Source organism: Anomaloglossus baeobatrachus, chromosome 1 (assembly GCF_048569485.1).
Source record: "Anomaloglossus baeobatrachus isolate aAnoBae1 chromosome 1, aAnoBae1.hap1, whole genome shotgun sequence".
NCBI classification, from domain to species: Eukaryota; Metazoa; Chordata; class Amphibia; order Anura; family Aromobatidae; genus Anomaloglossus; species Anomaloglossus baeobatrachus.
Window position 1 is genome coordinate 127,934,951 of NC_134353.1, and position 17,669 is coordinate 127,952,619.

Sequence of the window (17,669 nt, forward strand, 5' to 3'; positions counted from 1 at the left end):
CTTCTTATACTAACAGTTTATTTCATTCTTATAGCAACCACTGACAGCTGCTATTAATAACCTATAGCTCCCACCTCTATTCAGTTTAATGGAAGCATGTTTTTTGAAGTGTAACTGTAAAGCGCGGGGTTACATTTTCCCGTCAAAACATAGTCTATGACGCTCCCTGGGTCACTTGAGGCGTCTGTACAAAATTTCGTGATTATACATGCGACGGTGCGGATTCCTTTAGCGGACATACACACATACATACATACACACATAAACACATGCACTCAGCTTTAGATATTAGATTTCTTTGGCCCATAGGCTTGCGATAGCTAAAAATAATAAAATCAGTGTTACACACCTCCCACTTCTCCAGCGCAGCCTTGTGGCTGCCCTTTTGGTCTTTCGTGATAGACTACAGCAGTGACTACAGCGCTTGTGCAATGCATCCAATCACTGGGCTATCTACAAGAGCAAGTGCAAATCTATGGATCTGATATCACCTCCCTACCAACCAAAATCCCACAATGTCTGTCTGCTATTTCATACTTCTTCTCTGCGCGATTCCTAAACCTTAACATGGACAAAACTGAATTCATTATCTTTTCTCCTCCTCACTCAACCCCCCAACAAGCTTATCCATCAAAGTTGAAGGCTGCTCACTCTCCCCAGTCTCACAAGCTTGTTGCCTCAGAGTAACCCCCGACTTTGCTCTATCCTTCAAGCCACACATCCAAGTCTTCTTCACCTCCTGCCGACTACAACTCAAAAATATCTTCTGTATTCGTGCATTTCTTAACCAAGAATCAGCAAAAACACTAGTGCATGCCCTCATCATCTTCAGCATCGACTACTGCAACCTCTTGATCAGTGGCCTCCCTAACAACACTCTTGCACCCCTCCAATCTAACCTAAACTCTGTGGCCTGATTAATCCACCTCTCCCGTCGCTATTCCCTGGCCTTGCCACTCTGCCAATCTCTTCACTGGCTTCCCATTGCCCAAAGACTCCAGTTTAAAACACTAACCATGACATACAAAGCCATCCAAAACCTGTCTCCTCCATACATCTGTGACTTAGGGGTACTTCTCACATAACGAGATCCTTAGCGAGATCGCTGCTGAGTCACAGGTTTTGTGACGTAATAGGGGTCTCACCAGCCATCTCTTTATATGTGACACTAAGCAGCGACCTGGCCCCTGCTGTGAAATCGCTGATCGTTACACACTGTTCTGGTTTATTTTCTTCAAAGGTGATATCCTGCTGGGCAGGACGCATCGCTATGTTTGACACTGTGTGACAGGGTCCCAATGACAGCAGAGATCGTTATACAGGTCGCTACTGCGACCTGTATCGTTACTGAGTCGTTGGTAAGGTCTGACTGTGTGACATCTCACCAGCGACCTCCCAGCGACTAACCAGCGATCCATATCAGGTCGCATCGTTTTTGGGATCGCTGGTAAGTCGCTAAATGTGACGGGGGTTTTAGTCTCCTGGTACTAACCTATACACAACCTCAGATCCTCACAATATCTCCTTCTCTACTCCTCTCTTATCAATTACTCCCACAATTGCTTACAAGATTTCTCCCACACCTCCCACATACTCTGGGACTTTCTACCACAGCATATCACTCTCACCTACTGTGGAAAGCTTCAAAAGTAACCTGAAGACCCACCTCTTCCGACGAGCCTACAACCTACAATAACCCTCAGACCAGTACACCACTGCGCAACTAGTTCTGTCCTCACCTATTGTTCCGTCACCCATCCCCTGTAGACAGTGAGCCCTCGCAGGCAGGGTTCTCTCTCCTCCTGTACTAGTCTGTTTTTGTAATATTCATGGTAATTGTACTTGTTTTTTATGTATATGTGACGCCCTGGCAAAACCAGGTTGTTACAGAGCCTGCAGATATCCACCAAAATGCAGGCCATTCTCCTCTCTGGCACTAACACAGTCCCCACACAGGTATACACCAGCCAATCAGGCCCTAGTCACCAACCCCCCCATGACAATGGAAGGGAACAAGACAGGACAGTGAAGTGGAGGAGGAGAGCAGAGCAGTCTGTTTCAGGGAGAGGAAGAGAGAGGAGTGGAGAGCTGACAAGAGGGAGTTGGAGCTCCCTGGAGAGGGTGGTAGTCGGGGTTGGAGCCCTGGACCACCGGACGACTGGACTAGCAACGCTGACTAGGTGGCAGTGAGGGCCACAGGCAACGGGGATCTGGTCGCGGGGAATCTGAGGTAGATCAGCGCAGGGTTGTAGCCCGCCGGTGCCGAGAGAGGGGATCCGGTCCAAAGGCCGTTACAAGCGGGATAGTCCAGACAAGAGAGACAGACAGAAAGTTCAGGAGAAAGGGGCCCTGGCTGTATATCTGTGTGTGGGATCCAGCACATCCCTCCAGAGGCTCCCGGCATCCGTCCTTGGTTTATAATAAGGACTCTGTGTGTTTACTGACCCTCCAAATCATCATCAGCTCATCCAGCACCACGACAACCGAACTGTGAGTTTCCTGCTCCCTGCAATCCCTCACCACTAACCTGGGCCCCGGGACTACACCTCCCTTACCAGTGGAGGGGATCCCACCTTGCTGCCCCGTTCTATCAGCCCCGGGCGTCCCATCACCAGGCAGCGGTGGTGCCAGCATCCCTCACCGCAACCCACAGGTGGCGTCACTGACAAAGACTCTATCCCCTGTAAATAACCCCTTTTCACTCGTGGGCGACGGACGGCTGCGCGAGCCTCGGATCCGGCTGCCACTCGAGCCACAGCCACCGCCCGGATCCGAGCGCCTCGAGCGCTCCCCCCCGGTTGTTGTCTGTCCCCCGCCCGCGACATATACCCTTTTCACTTGTAAAGCGCCATGGAATAAATGGCGCTATAATAATAATAATTATAATTATGTGCAGAAACTTTAAAATGGAAACCACCTTAAGACCTTAGTTGAGGCAACAATATGTCAGCTATATGGATTATTACTGTATTTATCATTCTCACATGATAAAATGCTTATGCAAGTAGCCTCTTTGGAAAAGAAGAGGACTGGACCTCTAGTGCCAGGTCCAGTTCTCTTTCTCTTTGAAAAGACTATTTGCATATTTAAATTGGCAGAGGAACATTGCATGGCCTATAAGATTCCTTATGCTAAATTGGTATTCTTCACAAGGAGAAATGTTACCCTTTTGGCTATGTTCATATTACTTTTGCCCCTACTGTGGTTCTGTCGAGGCTTATGTCAGAGCCCCTGCAAAACAGGATTCGTACATTGACTCTGACGGGCCTATTGACTATAAAGATGTAAATGTAGAAGATGGAGTCAGATTGTGCTTTGTATGACATTACTTTTGGTCGTTTATGCCTATTTGAGGAGGGCAGCAAGATGTAGTCATTTACTCTGGGGAGCAAAATTAGAGATCAATGTATGATCACTTGCTTTTTTCAAAAATAATATAATCTACATTGATCAACATTTGAAGATTTTTTGTAAGGGGTACACCATGACACTAGAACAGTGTTTTACAAACGATCCAAAGTTTATCAACATAAAACCTATACTTTGTCCAAAACTTGATGATCATAATTAGAGAACAACAATGACTGTATCATAGAAAGAGATTATAAGTCAATTTTCGAAGGTAACAACAGTCACCAATCAGTAGGAAGTGTACAGGCCTTTGCTTAGAATGATTTCAGCACATGTGCGGCCACAGGACATCACTAGTCTCTCACACTTCTCTGGTGTGATTTTGGTCCACTCTTCTTCCAGTCTCTACCACAGTTCTTTGATTGTTGTGGGTTTCTTGGCCATAACTTTGTCACCAAAGATTTTACAGAAGTTTTCTATTGGGTTTAGATCAGGACTCTGGACTGGCCATTTCAATGTTTCAATGTTTTCTGTTTCAAGGAACTGCTTTGCCCATTTTTCTGTGTGACTGTGAGCATTGTCCTGCATGAAAATTGCTGGCTGATTAATTAATGAATACAAGTAAGGAACAACGTATTGTTGAAGAAGGTTCTGATACACACTTACATTCACTGTGCATTGCAGCTGTATGAGAGGTCCTGCTGCAGAAAACATTCCCCAAACCATGACACTTCCTCCACCACCTTTCATTGGCGTCTTAACACATTTTGGGTTCAGTATTTCCTTAGTTTGTTGATGAACATAATGTTTCCCATCAGACCCAAATAATTTAAACTTGCTTTCATCACTAAAATGAATTGTGGACCACTTCTTCTTTATCCACACAAACATGCTCCTCACCAAAGGTGAGTCTAGCCTTTGGATTCTTTCTGCTAACGAGAGGTTTTGTCACTACAGAGTGGGCTTTCAGTCCACATGCTCTTAAACGTCTGTATGAAGAGACAGATCCTTACCCTGTTCAGTGCTGAACTGGCAAGCAATTCTAGCTGCAGTGTTGAAACGATTACCCATGGAGATTTTCCGCATTATCCTGTCCTCTCATGTATTTGTCTTTCGAGGGTGACCAGCCTTCTTGGGGGACTTGAAAGAATTTGTAATATTGTGAAGATGCAATATTCTCAAAATCACAGACGTGGAATGTGCAACTTCTCTTGCTATGGCTGTTAGGGTCACCTCTTTGGCTTACATCTGGACAACCTGCTGCCGGAGTGTTACAGTCACTTTGAAACGGCACACCATTTTTGAAATGTCAGTGCAAACTGGAAAGTTAGGCTGCCAGTTACATAGGGTTAGTCAGATAATTAAGGAAATTAGAACAAGGTGCCAGATTAACACCAATAACTTGCAGGTATCTGAAAGTGTTCTCTAATTTTGATTAGTGTTCTATTTCATTCATGTCATGTACATTTTTATTATGTGCTTTTGAAAAAATTCAATTTATGAAATAAACTGAAAATACTGGTAGTTTACTCATGTTCGGATATAATCACATAAGACTACATGACTTTAACATTTAGTAAATCGTGTGTTCTCTAAGTTTTATCTCCAGTGTACATCAATGGCCCCATCAGTGCATACACCCGAATCCTGTTTTGCGCTGGTTCTTACGTAAACAAAGCCACTGTAGAGGCAAATGTGATGGGAACCCTGCCTTCGACTCTATGTATAAGCCTATGGAATTCTTTCCTAGAAATTGTAGAACACACATCTGTTGTGAATGTAACCACCGGGTTATCTCTCACATGCCTGCTTTCCTGTCAAAGTAGTAAATTGTGTTCATTATATCACAGACTGTATCTAGCGTTAAATGCCTTTGCAATTAAAGTCCTAAGATTGCCTAATAGGTTTGTTCTTCATTGTTGTCTCAGGAGTGCAACTCTCTGCACCCTCAGAGAGCCGCAAAAACTCAAATTGCAGCTTTATTATTGGCTTTCCTGTTCAAACATCATGCACTTGGAACTTGGTTGTATTTCTGATTGTAGATTTTCATTTCAGTTTAAGATTTAGCACCTAATCCTCTTACTTTTTTCATCCTGTGTTTCACAGGCAGCGTTTAGTAAAAGCCATTACTACTTTTTGTACGCCAGAATTAGAGCGTAGTAAAGGTATATTAGGCAAGTAGACAAGGTAAAGTCCAACTGCTTTGCGTAGAAAGTCTCATACATTTATGACTGCTGTAGACATGGTGTTGTAAGAAAAGTAAACACTAGTACGACAATATCTAGTGCCAGGCATTCTTAAAGCACACCAATCACCAGGATTCTCCTATATAACCTAAAGCCAGTGCTATACTGGCACTATCAGACTGATTCTATACATACCTTTAGTGGTCAACTAGGATGTATAGGTTTTGAAACACAAGCAAGTAAAGTTTGTAAAATCAGCAGCTTCTTAAATGACAGCAGCTGCAGCAGCTAATATCTGGGGTGGGTATTCATAGTTATCCCCTTCTCCTGTTATTTATGCTAATGCTATTATAGAATTGATTTACTTTGTGACTAAAAGGACCTGTGCTGATGTCATACTCATTGACTAGAAGGGGCGGGACCAAAGTCAACAGAAAAATATTGCTTCCTGGTATCAGCTATGTTGGCTGAGGTCCCACCCCTTTTAGTCAATGAGTATGACATAAGCACAGGTCCTTTTAGCCACAAAGTAAATCTATTTTATAATAGAATTAACATAAATAACAGGGGAGGGGATAACTATGAATAACCACCCCAGCTATCAGCTGATTGGCAGCTGCTGTCATTCAAGAAGCTGCCGATTTTACAAACTTTACATGCTCATGTTTCAAAAACTATACATCCTAGCTGACCACTAAAGTTATGAATAGAATCAGCACGATAGTGACAGTATAGCACTGGCTTTACGTTATAAAGGAAAATCCTGGTGATTGGTGTGCTTTAAAGAAGCAACCAGCACCTTGTTCTCATAGAGTGAGGATGGTCAAGGGCACTATTTTGACTGGGCAGCAGTATATCGCTAGCTTTGCAGGTTATAAATGTGTACAATGGCTATTAGTAAGAACTGCATGTAAAGTGTAGGCAGAGAGACTTATAAGAGAAAATAATCCCTGGTTGGAGAAACTCTATAGGCAGATGAATGACATTCACCCAAATTGGTGGTAGGCAGGACATAGCTGTTGGATATTGCACCGAGTTAATCATAAATATCCAGAACACATGGAAGTTGCACGCCACACAGTAAAATTCGACTGAAGTAGCGGTTAACTGGTTGAAAGATTAAAGCTGAAGGTTTGCGGGGCAAGTCCTCTTCTCTGTGTTTTGTGGCCATTAGCATGTTAACATGGTTTACTGCCAATAGATCTTTGGTTGGGATTGCAGCTATATTTTTTAGTGAACGTCTTCTTTCTTGGCTGCTTTAAAAATCATTCAGAAATCACAAATGTCATATTTTTCTTTGGCAATAACTTTCTCTTCAAAGCAATCTTAAGATGAATTAAGAGGTATAACTATAGTAGCGTTACAGTTAAGAAGTGAACTGGATCAGGGTTGGTATAGTGTTTTGGAAGTGACCATGAGAACTGCAACGTTTCTAGATTTCCTTAGAATCATCAATGGAAACGTTAAGCCATCAGCTCCAAGTCTACTTTGCAGCATCAACCTTTTGAATAGCTCCACAGAGAAAGGACCTCATAAATCTGTAACCGTAGGCTAAAATATACTTAAAAAGGTTTTTAAACTAAGCTTTCCTATGAAACATTGAATCCTGTAATACCTTTGTTTAGACAGGAAATACACGCCCGAGTTTTATGAGCCAGCGTGGGGAGCCTTTGTCAGGTTTATTTACTTTGTGCTAGATAAGAGCAGAGAAATTTCATTTTATTATATTTTTTTTGGTATGAGCGTAAACAGCCATCATCCTAGATAATTATGGCTTATGGATCTGCATGAGATATCCATAGTGTAACTCACCTTTGCATGCAAAGAAATACTCATCCTAAAACCTGTATAAAGTGTAGGTTCACGTCCTAAAAACCTACAGTGGTAAAGTTGCTTTTTTTGCTGCAGAAGTGTTTTGCATTAAAGGGGTTATCAAGTCAGGTGGTAAAAGTCCACAGTCACGCTATGTGATTGCTGATTTCTGAATCCTCACAACACGCAACACCACAGACTGTCTGGATTTTCTAGTGTCATTGCTGAAACTGGTTGGACAGGTGACCACAAGAATGTGATTTGCATACTTCGGGCCACATCCTGACTAGATGTGCACAGCATCACTCACTAGAAGGGCGTCATACAAAGCCTGACCGAACGGTGGAGCTGTGAGGACGATGCTCAGTCTGCGGCTCGCTGCCGCTCCTCCCGGCCCTGAGCTCTCTGGTGAGGCAGTGCAGTGTGTGCTCATAGTGGGCGATTGTCTGCTCCCCGCTGCTGCCATCTGTCCTGTATCATCCATTCTCCCAAAAATTAGTGGTGCTGGCGGACAGCGCCAGCGAGAGTGACACAAACGAAGTGGGCAAGAGCTCTGCCGCCATGCAGACATCCTCAGCCTCATCCTCCGGAAGGCAGACATCGTCATCTCCCCATTCCGCCTTAAGGAGCTGACTAACTGTCTGGCCTCCCTGCAGCAGGACAACAAAGTGCTCAAAATCGAGCTGGAGACCTACAAGCTGAAGTGCAAGGCCCTGCAGGTGGAGAATCGGGACCTGTGGAAAGCCAGTGTCACCATACAAGCGAGGGCTGAACAAGAAGAAGAATTCATCAGCAACACATTGTTTAAGAAGATCCAAGCCTTGCAGAAGGAGGAGACATGCTGAACTACAACTACTGGACCCAACAAAAATGAGGTTGCCTTGCCGCTGGCTGTTCATATAAAATCTGGCCAATTTTGTGGCCTTTTTGTCACTAATGAACTGTCACGGAAGCTCATCCAGTTGCAGCATGAGAAGGCAGAACTTGAACAGCACTTGGAACAAGAACAAGAGTTTCAAGTTATTAAATTAATGAAAAAAATAAAGAAACTGGAAAATGACACGATCTCCAAACAGCGAACACTAGAGCAGCTAAGACACGAAAAAATTGACCTGAAAAACATGCTGGAACAAAAGCAAGAAGCACTAGTTAATCGTCTCTGGAACAGAATGGACAAACTTCAAGCTGAGAAGAGAATTTTACAGGAAAAATTAGACCAACCAGTGTCTGCTCCACCATCACCTCATGACATATCAATGGAGATTGACTCTCTAGAAAACATGATGAGACACATACGTTTCCTTAAAGGGAACCAAACATCAGAATTTTCATGTATAAGGTGCAGCCAGTGCAGTACTGGCACTATGAGGCACAGTATGTACATACCATTAGTGGGCAGCTCGGGTGTTCAGGCAGTGAAATCCAACTTTATAAAGTTTGAAAAATCAAGCACTTTTTGATTGATGTGTGCACCACTCTCCTAATGTCCGGGCGGGTTATACACGTGTATCCCCCCCCCCCGCTGCCTGTTCCTCCTCCTCTCTGGTTGTATTCAAATTTCTCTCTTCAGAAACATGGCGCCGGAGTTGGCACCTGCGCATAGCGCTTATCTCCAGCGCCATGTTTCTGAAGCCCGCAGTAGCTAATATTACCTGCAGCTACGATATCGTGCCGCCTCAGGACACCGTGACCGGGTCTCGCAGCACTGCTGTCACGGGGTCATGTGAGTCCGTTGTGAACTTATCTCACCTGACCCCCGATGTCGCTGGCAGGCTGCTGTCGACTTTTTCCTGTGGTGTCCCGGTGTCCTAGGTGGCTGCTGTGCTGGCACGGTGTCCTGGGGCGGCACGATATCGTAGCTGCAGGTAATACTAGCTACTGCGGGCTTCAGAAACATGGTGCCGGAGATAAGCGCTATGCGCAGGTGCCAACTCCGGCGGCATGTTTCTGAAGAGAGAAATTTGAATACAACCAGAGAGAGGGAGGAACAGGCGGCGGGGGGCGGGGATACACGTGCATAACCCGCCCGGGCATTAGGAGAGAGATGCACACGTCAATCAAAAAGTGCTTGATTTTTCAAACTTTATAAAGTTGGATTTCACTGCCTAAACACCCGAGCTGCCCCCTGATGGTATGTACACACTGTGCCTCATAGTGCCAGTACTGCACTGGCTGCACCTTATACATGAAAATCCTGATGTTTGGTTCCCTTTAAGAATGAAGTAGAAATATTAAAGAAGTAGCTGAGAGCCGCACAGCTACAGCTACAGAGTCAGTGCTTCAAGAACCACCACACACAGAAGTGTCCAGAACATGGGCTACAACTGGCGCATTCCTTGTGTCAAGCCACTCATAACCAGTAGCCAATGCCAGAAGCATCTTACCTGAGCCAAGGAGAAAAAGAACTGGGCTGTTGCTCAGTGGTCCAAGATGTTGTTTTGAGATGAAAGTAAAATTTGCATTTCATTTGGAAATCAAGATCCCAGAGTCTGGAGGAAGAGTAGAGAGGCCACAAGCCAAGCTGCTTGAAGTCTAGTGTGAAGTTTCCACAATCAGTGATGGTTTGGGGAGCCATGTCATCTGCTGGTGTAGGTCCACTATGTTTTATCAAGACCAAAGTCAGCACAGGTGTCTACCAGGAAATTTTAGAGCACTTCATGCTTCCCTCTGCCGACAAGTTTTTTGGAGATGGAAATTTCATTTTCCAGCAGCACGTGGCACCTGTCCACACTGCCAAAAGTACCAATACCTGGTTTAATAACCACAGTATCACTGTGCTTGATTGGCCAGCAAACTTGTCTGACCTAAACCCCAAAGAGAATCTATGGGGTGTTGTCAAGAGGAAGATGGGAGACACCAGACTGAACAATGCAGATGAGCTGAAGGCTGCTATCAAAGCAATCTGGGCTTCCATAACACCTCAGCAGTGCCACAGACTGATCGCCTCTATGCCACACCGCATTGATGTAGTAAATCATGCAAAAGGAGCCCAACCAAGTATTGAGTGCATTTACTGTACAGACTTTACAGTAGGTGCTAACATTTCTGAGTTTAAAATAATTTTGTCACTTAGGCGGGCTTTGCACACTGCGACATCGCAGCCCGATGCTGCGATGCCGAGTGCGATAGTGCCCGCCCCCGTCGCAGCAGCGATATGTGGTGATAGCTGGCGTAGCGAAAATTATCGCTACGCCAGCTTCACACACACACTCACCTGCCGTGCGACGTCCCTGTGGCCGGCGGCCCACCTCCTTGTTAAGGGGGCGGGTCGTGCGGCGTCACTGTGACGTCACACGGCAGGCGGCCAATCGGAGCGGAGGGGCGGAGATGAGCAGGATGTAAACATCCTGCCCATCTCTTTCCTTCCGCATATCCTACGGAAGCCGCAGTGAGGCCGGTAGGAGATGTTCCTCGCTCCTGCGGCTTCACACACAGCGATGTGTGCTGCCGCAGGAGCGAGGAACAACATCGGACCGTCGCGTCAGCGTAATCATGGATTACGCCGACGCTGCACCGATGATACGATAACGACGCTTTTGCGCTCGTTAATCGTATCATCTAGGCTTTACACACTGCGATGTCGCATGCGATGCCGGAAGTGCGTCATTTTCAATTTGACCCCACCGACATCGCACCTGCGATGTCGCAGTGTGCAAAGCCCGCCTTAGTCTTATATAATATTCTAATTTTCTGAGATAATGACTTTTGAGTTTTCATTGGCTGTAGGCCATAATCATCAACATTAACAGAAATAAACACTTGAAATAGATCACTCTGTTTGTAATGACTCTATATAGTACAGTACAGACCAAAAGTTTGGACACACCTTCTCATCCAAAGAGTTTTCTTTATTTTCATGACTCTAAAAATTGTAGATTCACATTGAAGACATCAAAACTATGAATGAAAACGTGGAAGGAAATACTTAAAAAAGTGTGAAACAACTGAAAATATGTCTTATATTCTAGGTTCTTCAAAGTAGCCACCTTTTGCTATCATTACTGCTTTGCACACTCTTGTCATTCTCTTGATGAGCTTCAAGAGGTAGTCACCTGAAATGGTCTTCTAACAGTCTTGAAGGAGTTCCCAGAAATGCTTAGCACTTGTTGGCCCTTTTGCCTTCACTGTGCGGTCCAGCTCACCCCACACCATCTCGATTGGGTTCAGGTCTGGTGACTGTGGAGACCAGGTCATCTGGTGTAGCATCCCATCACTCTCCTTCTTAGTCAAATAGCCCTTACACAGCCTGCAGGTGTGTTTGGGGTCATTGTCCTGTTGAAAAATAAATGATGGTTCAACTAAACGCAAACCGGATGGAATAGCATGCCGCTGCAAGATGCTGTAGTAGCCATTCTGGTTTAGTATGCCTTCAATTTTGAATAAATCCCCAACAGTGTCACCAGCAAAGCACCCCACACCATCACACCTCTTCCTCCATGCTTCACGGTGGGAACCAGGCATGTAGAGTCCATCCGTTCACCTTTTCCACAAGACACGGTGGTTGGATCCAAAGATCTCAAATTTGGACTCATCAGATCAAAGCACAGATTTCCACTGGTCTAATGTCCATTCCTTGTGTTCTTTAGCCCAAGCAAGTCTTTTCTGTTTGTTGCCTGTCCTTAGCAGTGGTTTCCTAGCAGCTATTTTACCATGAAGGCCTGCTGCACAAAGTCTCCTCTTAATAGTTTTTCTAAAGATGAGAAGGTGTGTCCAACCTTTTGGTCTGTACTGTATGTGTCAATTAACTTTTTGATGATATTCTAATTTATTGAGATGCACTTGTACTTTTAGCGCTACATGGCCACTCTGAAGGTCAGGAATTCCTTGCAATTGGATTCCAATACTGTCTTAAAGGGCTTATCCTTCTTAGGTAGTTTATGACTTATCTACAGGATAAGTCATCAGTATCAGATGTTCAGATGTGTGGGGGTCCATCAGCCGGAGCTCATACTGTTCAGTTGTTTATTGCTCCGCCATTTGTTGGGTTTAAACACTTGGAATGGAACCACTGAGTGCAGATACATTCCAGGTGTATCAGTCAATGCCGGCCATTGCTGGCTATTGCACCACAACTCCAATACTGGCACCAGCCACTAAACTTTAAACTGAGCCACTGAGTGTAGGTATATTCAAAGTATTTACATACAGCTGTCAGAGCAAAAAAAACCCCAGCTGATTGCTATGAGCAACGGATGTCGGATCCCCACAATTGGCTATCAATGATATATCTTCTAGATAGATCATCAAATATCTGTTTCCAGACAACCCCTTTAAGTATTTCTACTTTTCTGTTTCTATATAAAGAGAATCAATGCCCAGTGATTTGTATCCACTATATTTGCTTTGCGCTGATGATGTCTAAAAATCAGAAACAATTCTGTCAACAAATGTGAAGCTGCAGATATCAAGTACCTGGGGTTTTATTTAGGAAACTACTGTAGTTACAGAATTAGGAATAAACCTAAATCTGTTTGGGAGGGTGTTTTTTCTTATTTTTAAAGCAGAGCTATAAAGCATATTTTTTTAGAGTACTGTGCTGACTGTCTCTAATGAGAATTAATATTCCAGTGCATCTGCTTTCATTTGCAAAAGTAAATTCTTTGTATCTGGCTCCTTATGTGTCTAAGAATAGCCTTGTATTTCTTATTAAATTGACTAAGCCCGTTTCTATCTTTTTATTCACATTAGCTCAGTATGTAAAACACGTCTGAAGTTGTTAAAACAGCGATGAAAACATACGGGTTGCTAAGACCTAAAGTATAGCACTGTTTCCCTGTTGTTAAAGACTTTTCTTCTGAGCTAATAAATCATTCAGTTTAGTTATTTTTAATATGACCTTGGGTTTATTATATCTCATTCATTTATACAGACTTACAGAATAACATTTTTGTTGACCTGCCATCAAAGACGCGGTCCAGCTCACAGTCACATTGCGAATATACAAAAGCTGTTACTGCTGCAATCACAACTTAATTATACATCTGTGGTTTGATTGGGAGCCTGATATGTCAAAAGTAATCAGTTGTGGGTGATTTAGACAATGACAATTCAAAATAACACTGCTGCCAAAGTAACTTAAAAGAAAATAATCATTATTGCTTTAGACGGAAAGTAGAGAAAATATCTAAAATTGTTACATGGACTTTGTTAAAAGAAATATTAAGGCATACTTATGTCTATCTTTATCCAATGGAAATATTTCTGGAATTAAATTATACTGTGTTTCTTATTCTCACGCATAACTAAATATATAAATGTCAATATTATTTTGGACGGCTGTGTAATAGAGATTATGTTCCATTTTGCCTTTTATTCTATCTGTATTTCTTTATTGTTCTACATCGATTTATCAACAGTATTTTTCACTGCGAATGCTGTTTACGCTGCTTGCTCCATTAATTTTCTCAACATGCATTCAAAGATCTGCAAATGTGGACAACATTGTTGCTACCCTTCTGTTACAATAAGAAAACCCATTGAAATAACTTGAATTGACAATTAATTTTCTTTTTAAATGTACTGAAAATTAACTAATGAAAAACAGACATTGTTTTTGAATTGTGGATCAACAGAAAATAAAAAATAGAAATGAAAATGTCCCCGACAAAATGATGGTACCCCTAGAAAAGATTGAAAATAATTATTTTGATAATTATTAATTTGACCACAGGAGATTTAAAACTAAGATGTGTCCTGTAATTATCCTCACAGATGTCTACAAACTTGAATTCAGTCATTTGCCTTTTTAAAGGGTGAAAAGTAGTCACTGTGCTGTTTGGTATCATAGTGTATATGTTACGGCCGCCGAGGGCTGGCGAGCGTCCCGGAGTGGACACAGTGCACTGTACACTGGACTCCCCTGGAGGAGCTAATCCTATACAGGGAATGCACAGCAGCCAGGACCAGTGGTGTCCGCTCAGATGGACTGGAGAGTCTCTGAAGTCTGATATGGATTTGCTCAGATGTGGCACAGAGGTGATAACTCAGACGCGGCGGCACAGAGGTGATGATTCAGATGTGGCAGTAAGGAGGTGATGATTCAGATGTGGCGGCATGGAGGTGGCGGTAGCAAACAGGCTTTAGGAAGAGACACAAGTTAGCGGGTACAAGAACTCGTACTAGGACGCAACACGCAGAATTAGACACAATAACGTGTATGGGACCTGAGCACTAGCACTAGGAACGCACTACGGATAGGCAACGTTGCTCAGGCATCTCCCCTAAGGAAAGAATGCCTTAAATACTCACAGGGTGATTGCTGACCTCAGGGGTCACTTCCGGGTAATAGGACGCCAACCTTTTAAGAATGGGGGCGTGGTCATGTGCGCACCCTTTGTTCACTCACAGAAGGCCTGTATGTGGCTTGGATGCAGGAAGAGGCTGTGGCAGGTCCTGGGGCAGGAACGGGACACCTGGGACCGCCGGACAGATGTGGAGCAGAGGCAGAGGCATGGAAGCAGGATTGTGCGGAGGTGCCATGTCGGGACCGGGCGCTACAGTATATCACACTAAAAATAGACTAAACAAAGCTAAGGAGAGAATTGTTTATAAAGAGAATTATAGATTATCATGTTAAAGGTAAAGGCTATAAGACCATCTCCAAATGGCTTGATATTCCTGTTACTAGAGTTGCACATTTTCTGAAGTTTAAGGTGTATAGGACTGAAGCCAACCTCCCTTGATATTGCTGCACAAGAAAAATTGAAGAGTCGGTTAATACAAATAGTAACCAAAGAGCCCAGAACAACTTTCAAAGAGATTAGAGGTGAACTCCACATTCAAAGTACATCAGTGTCAGATCATATCATACAGTCAGTTTGAGAATTTTTTCCTCTTAAATCTTCTATAAACAATTGTGAGTGATATTCTTGAAAAGTGAAAGGAACCACAGCAACTTAGCCACAAAGTGAAGACCATGCAATGTTACAGACTAGAGGTACTGAATGATGTAGTACATGGTGCATATAACTGATCAACACACTTCTGACTCCAGAACTACAGAGTAAAATCTTCCTCTGTCATTATCATTAGCATAAAAACTGTGCAACGGATGGCCATGGTATAGATTTCCATGGCTGAGCAGCTACATGTAAACCTTAGTCAACTTCAATAGACAAAGAAGCTGGCACTGCCTTGATTTTATGCACTTGAATCATTTAGCTCAGACTTAAGGATAAGCGCCAGACATGGTGGTGTTCAACTCTATAAAACACATAGATCCATCAACAATTGTGAAAACAGTAGAATAAAAGAAGTAGCACTTACCACTGATTCATTGCGCTCATTGTAGAGACACACAACGTGGACTAGTTTCAAGTTGTGTGTCTACAATGTATTCTCATACCATTTTGGAATAATAAAGGAACGGATATACAGTGCAAACGTTTGGGCACCCCTGGTAAAAATTACTGTTACTGTGTACAGTTAAGCAAGTTGAAAATGAAATCACCTCTAAAAGGCATAAAGATGACACATAAAGTTGGCACCCCCAAACCATTCCAACTAAATCTACACTCCAATATGGCACTTGTAATACTGGTCGGGCGAGTACAGGATAGTGGATGCACTGGACTAAAGGTACTGATGATTGGCCTGGAGGAGCAAACTAGAATGGCTACTGAGTCTTCTAAAGCCGCAGGAGGTGTCAACACACATGCTGGTAGATAGCTGGCAGAGGGCAGCCCCAGGGGATCAACAGTAGCTAGGCAGCTGAAGATACATATATAAAAACAATCTCTGGTTGTAGAAGCAGCAGCAGATATTGTAGGAGGCAGCCAGCATGGATACTTGCAGCAGTGGATATTGTAAGGAAGCAGCCAGCGTGGATACTTGCAGCAGCAGATCTCGTAGGAGGGGGTCGGGGTGATATTTAGATCAGCAGCAGCGGATATCATGGGAGGCACTTGGCATGGATAGTTGCAGCAGTGGACTGGTTATGTACTGAAACACAGATAGGAATTGGCCACAGCACAGTAACAGCAGCGTCCGCACAAAGGGACCTGAGAAATAGCAAGGTATAGAACTTGTTGCCCATGCACCTCCCTAAAGCGAAAGGTGCCTTAAACACCTGATGCATCTCTTCCATGCTGAGAGTGCAGTGCAATTTTACCACTATCAAAAACTACAATATGTCACAAAAATACAATCTCAGAATCACCAGGATCCATTGAAACATTCTAGAGTTATTACTGTAACTCATAAATTAACACTGATCAGAGCTGAAAACATTGGCCTGGTCAGGAAGGTGAAAACAGGCTGGGGGTGAAGGGGTTACGATAAGAATTTCACCTTATCATATAGTTACTTGTATCAGTTTTAGTTGTTTTCACGAAGAAGAACAGGCAAGTGTAACTACACGTGAAGATGAAAATGCCTTAGGCCAATTTCACAGTAAAAAAAAAAAAAATAGAACTGCATTGTGCCGGTGATTTAACAATCTATGACAAGCAATATATAGAAGTGGATTTACCTATTATAGATTAGTTCATATACATTATGGACCATATTCCTGCACATGACTGCTAATACCTGATAAAACACTTGTTACATTCTGTTCCTGTGCTTTTCTTTGAACTACACTGTATGCGGCTAATCTCCACCATCTCGAAATCCTCAAGTTTTTGGATCATGTTTCTCCAATTGATACATTGTTATTACTTAGAGCCCCCACCCAAAGCATTAATTCTGCAGACAGTTTTAACTGAACCCTTTCCATCTCTCCTTGCATGAAAGCCTCTGTAATCAGTTGTGTCAATCAGCCTTTTATTGGAATTCAAAGAAACTTTTTTCCTTTGTTTGGAACAGTTGTTCATGTAGATTTTGTGGACCTGTTATTTTTTCAGTACAATTTATAATCTTGGCAGCCACAAGACCCAATGATGGAAACTGAATTTGCAGAATTTATATATATATATATATATATATATATATATATATATATATATATATATATATATATATATATATTTTTTTTTTTTTTTTTTCATTTTTTTTGCAAACACAAGTCCACTACATGTGCACTTGTTTCCAACTCAGTATAAAACAAAAAACAATTAACTGATTTAGAAATCAAAAATATGTAGAGATGCCTTAAAGTGTATCTCACCTCAACCAGTGGTCCAGGAGTCACATGTAGCTCTTGAGACTCCTACATGCGGCATCTTAATTGTTGGCAGCTGCAGATATTGCTTTGCTTGGTCATAGCACTACTGAAACCGACACTAGAGTACAAAGAAAACCAAAAACATATACTAGCAAATTTTTTTAAAGGCAGGCAATGTGATAAAACAATAAAATAAACAATACTTAGCCTTTTAATGT

General features: G+C 42.9%; 1 protein-coding gene and 1 pseudogene across 1 annotated transcript in view; both read left to right on the forward strand.

Annotated features, from left to right (window-relative positions):
- Positions 1-17,669, forward strand: part of LOC142290218 (uncharacterized) — a 145,342-nt gene that overhangs the window by 98,180 nt on the left and 29,493 nt on the right. The window lies entirely within an intron of this gene.
- On the forward strand, positions 4,241-13,322 carry LOC142303165 (coiled-coil domain-containing protein 6-like; annotated as a pseudogene).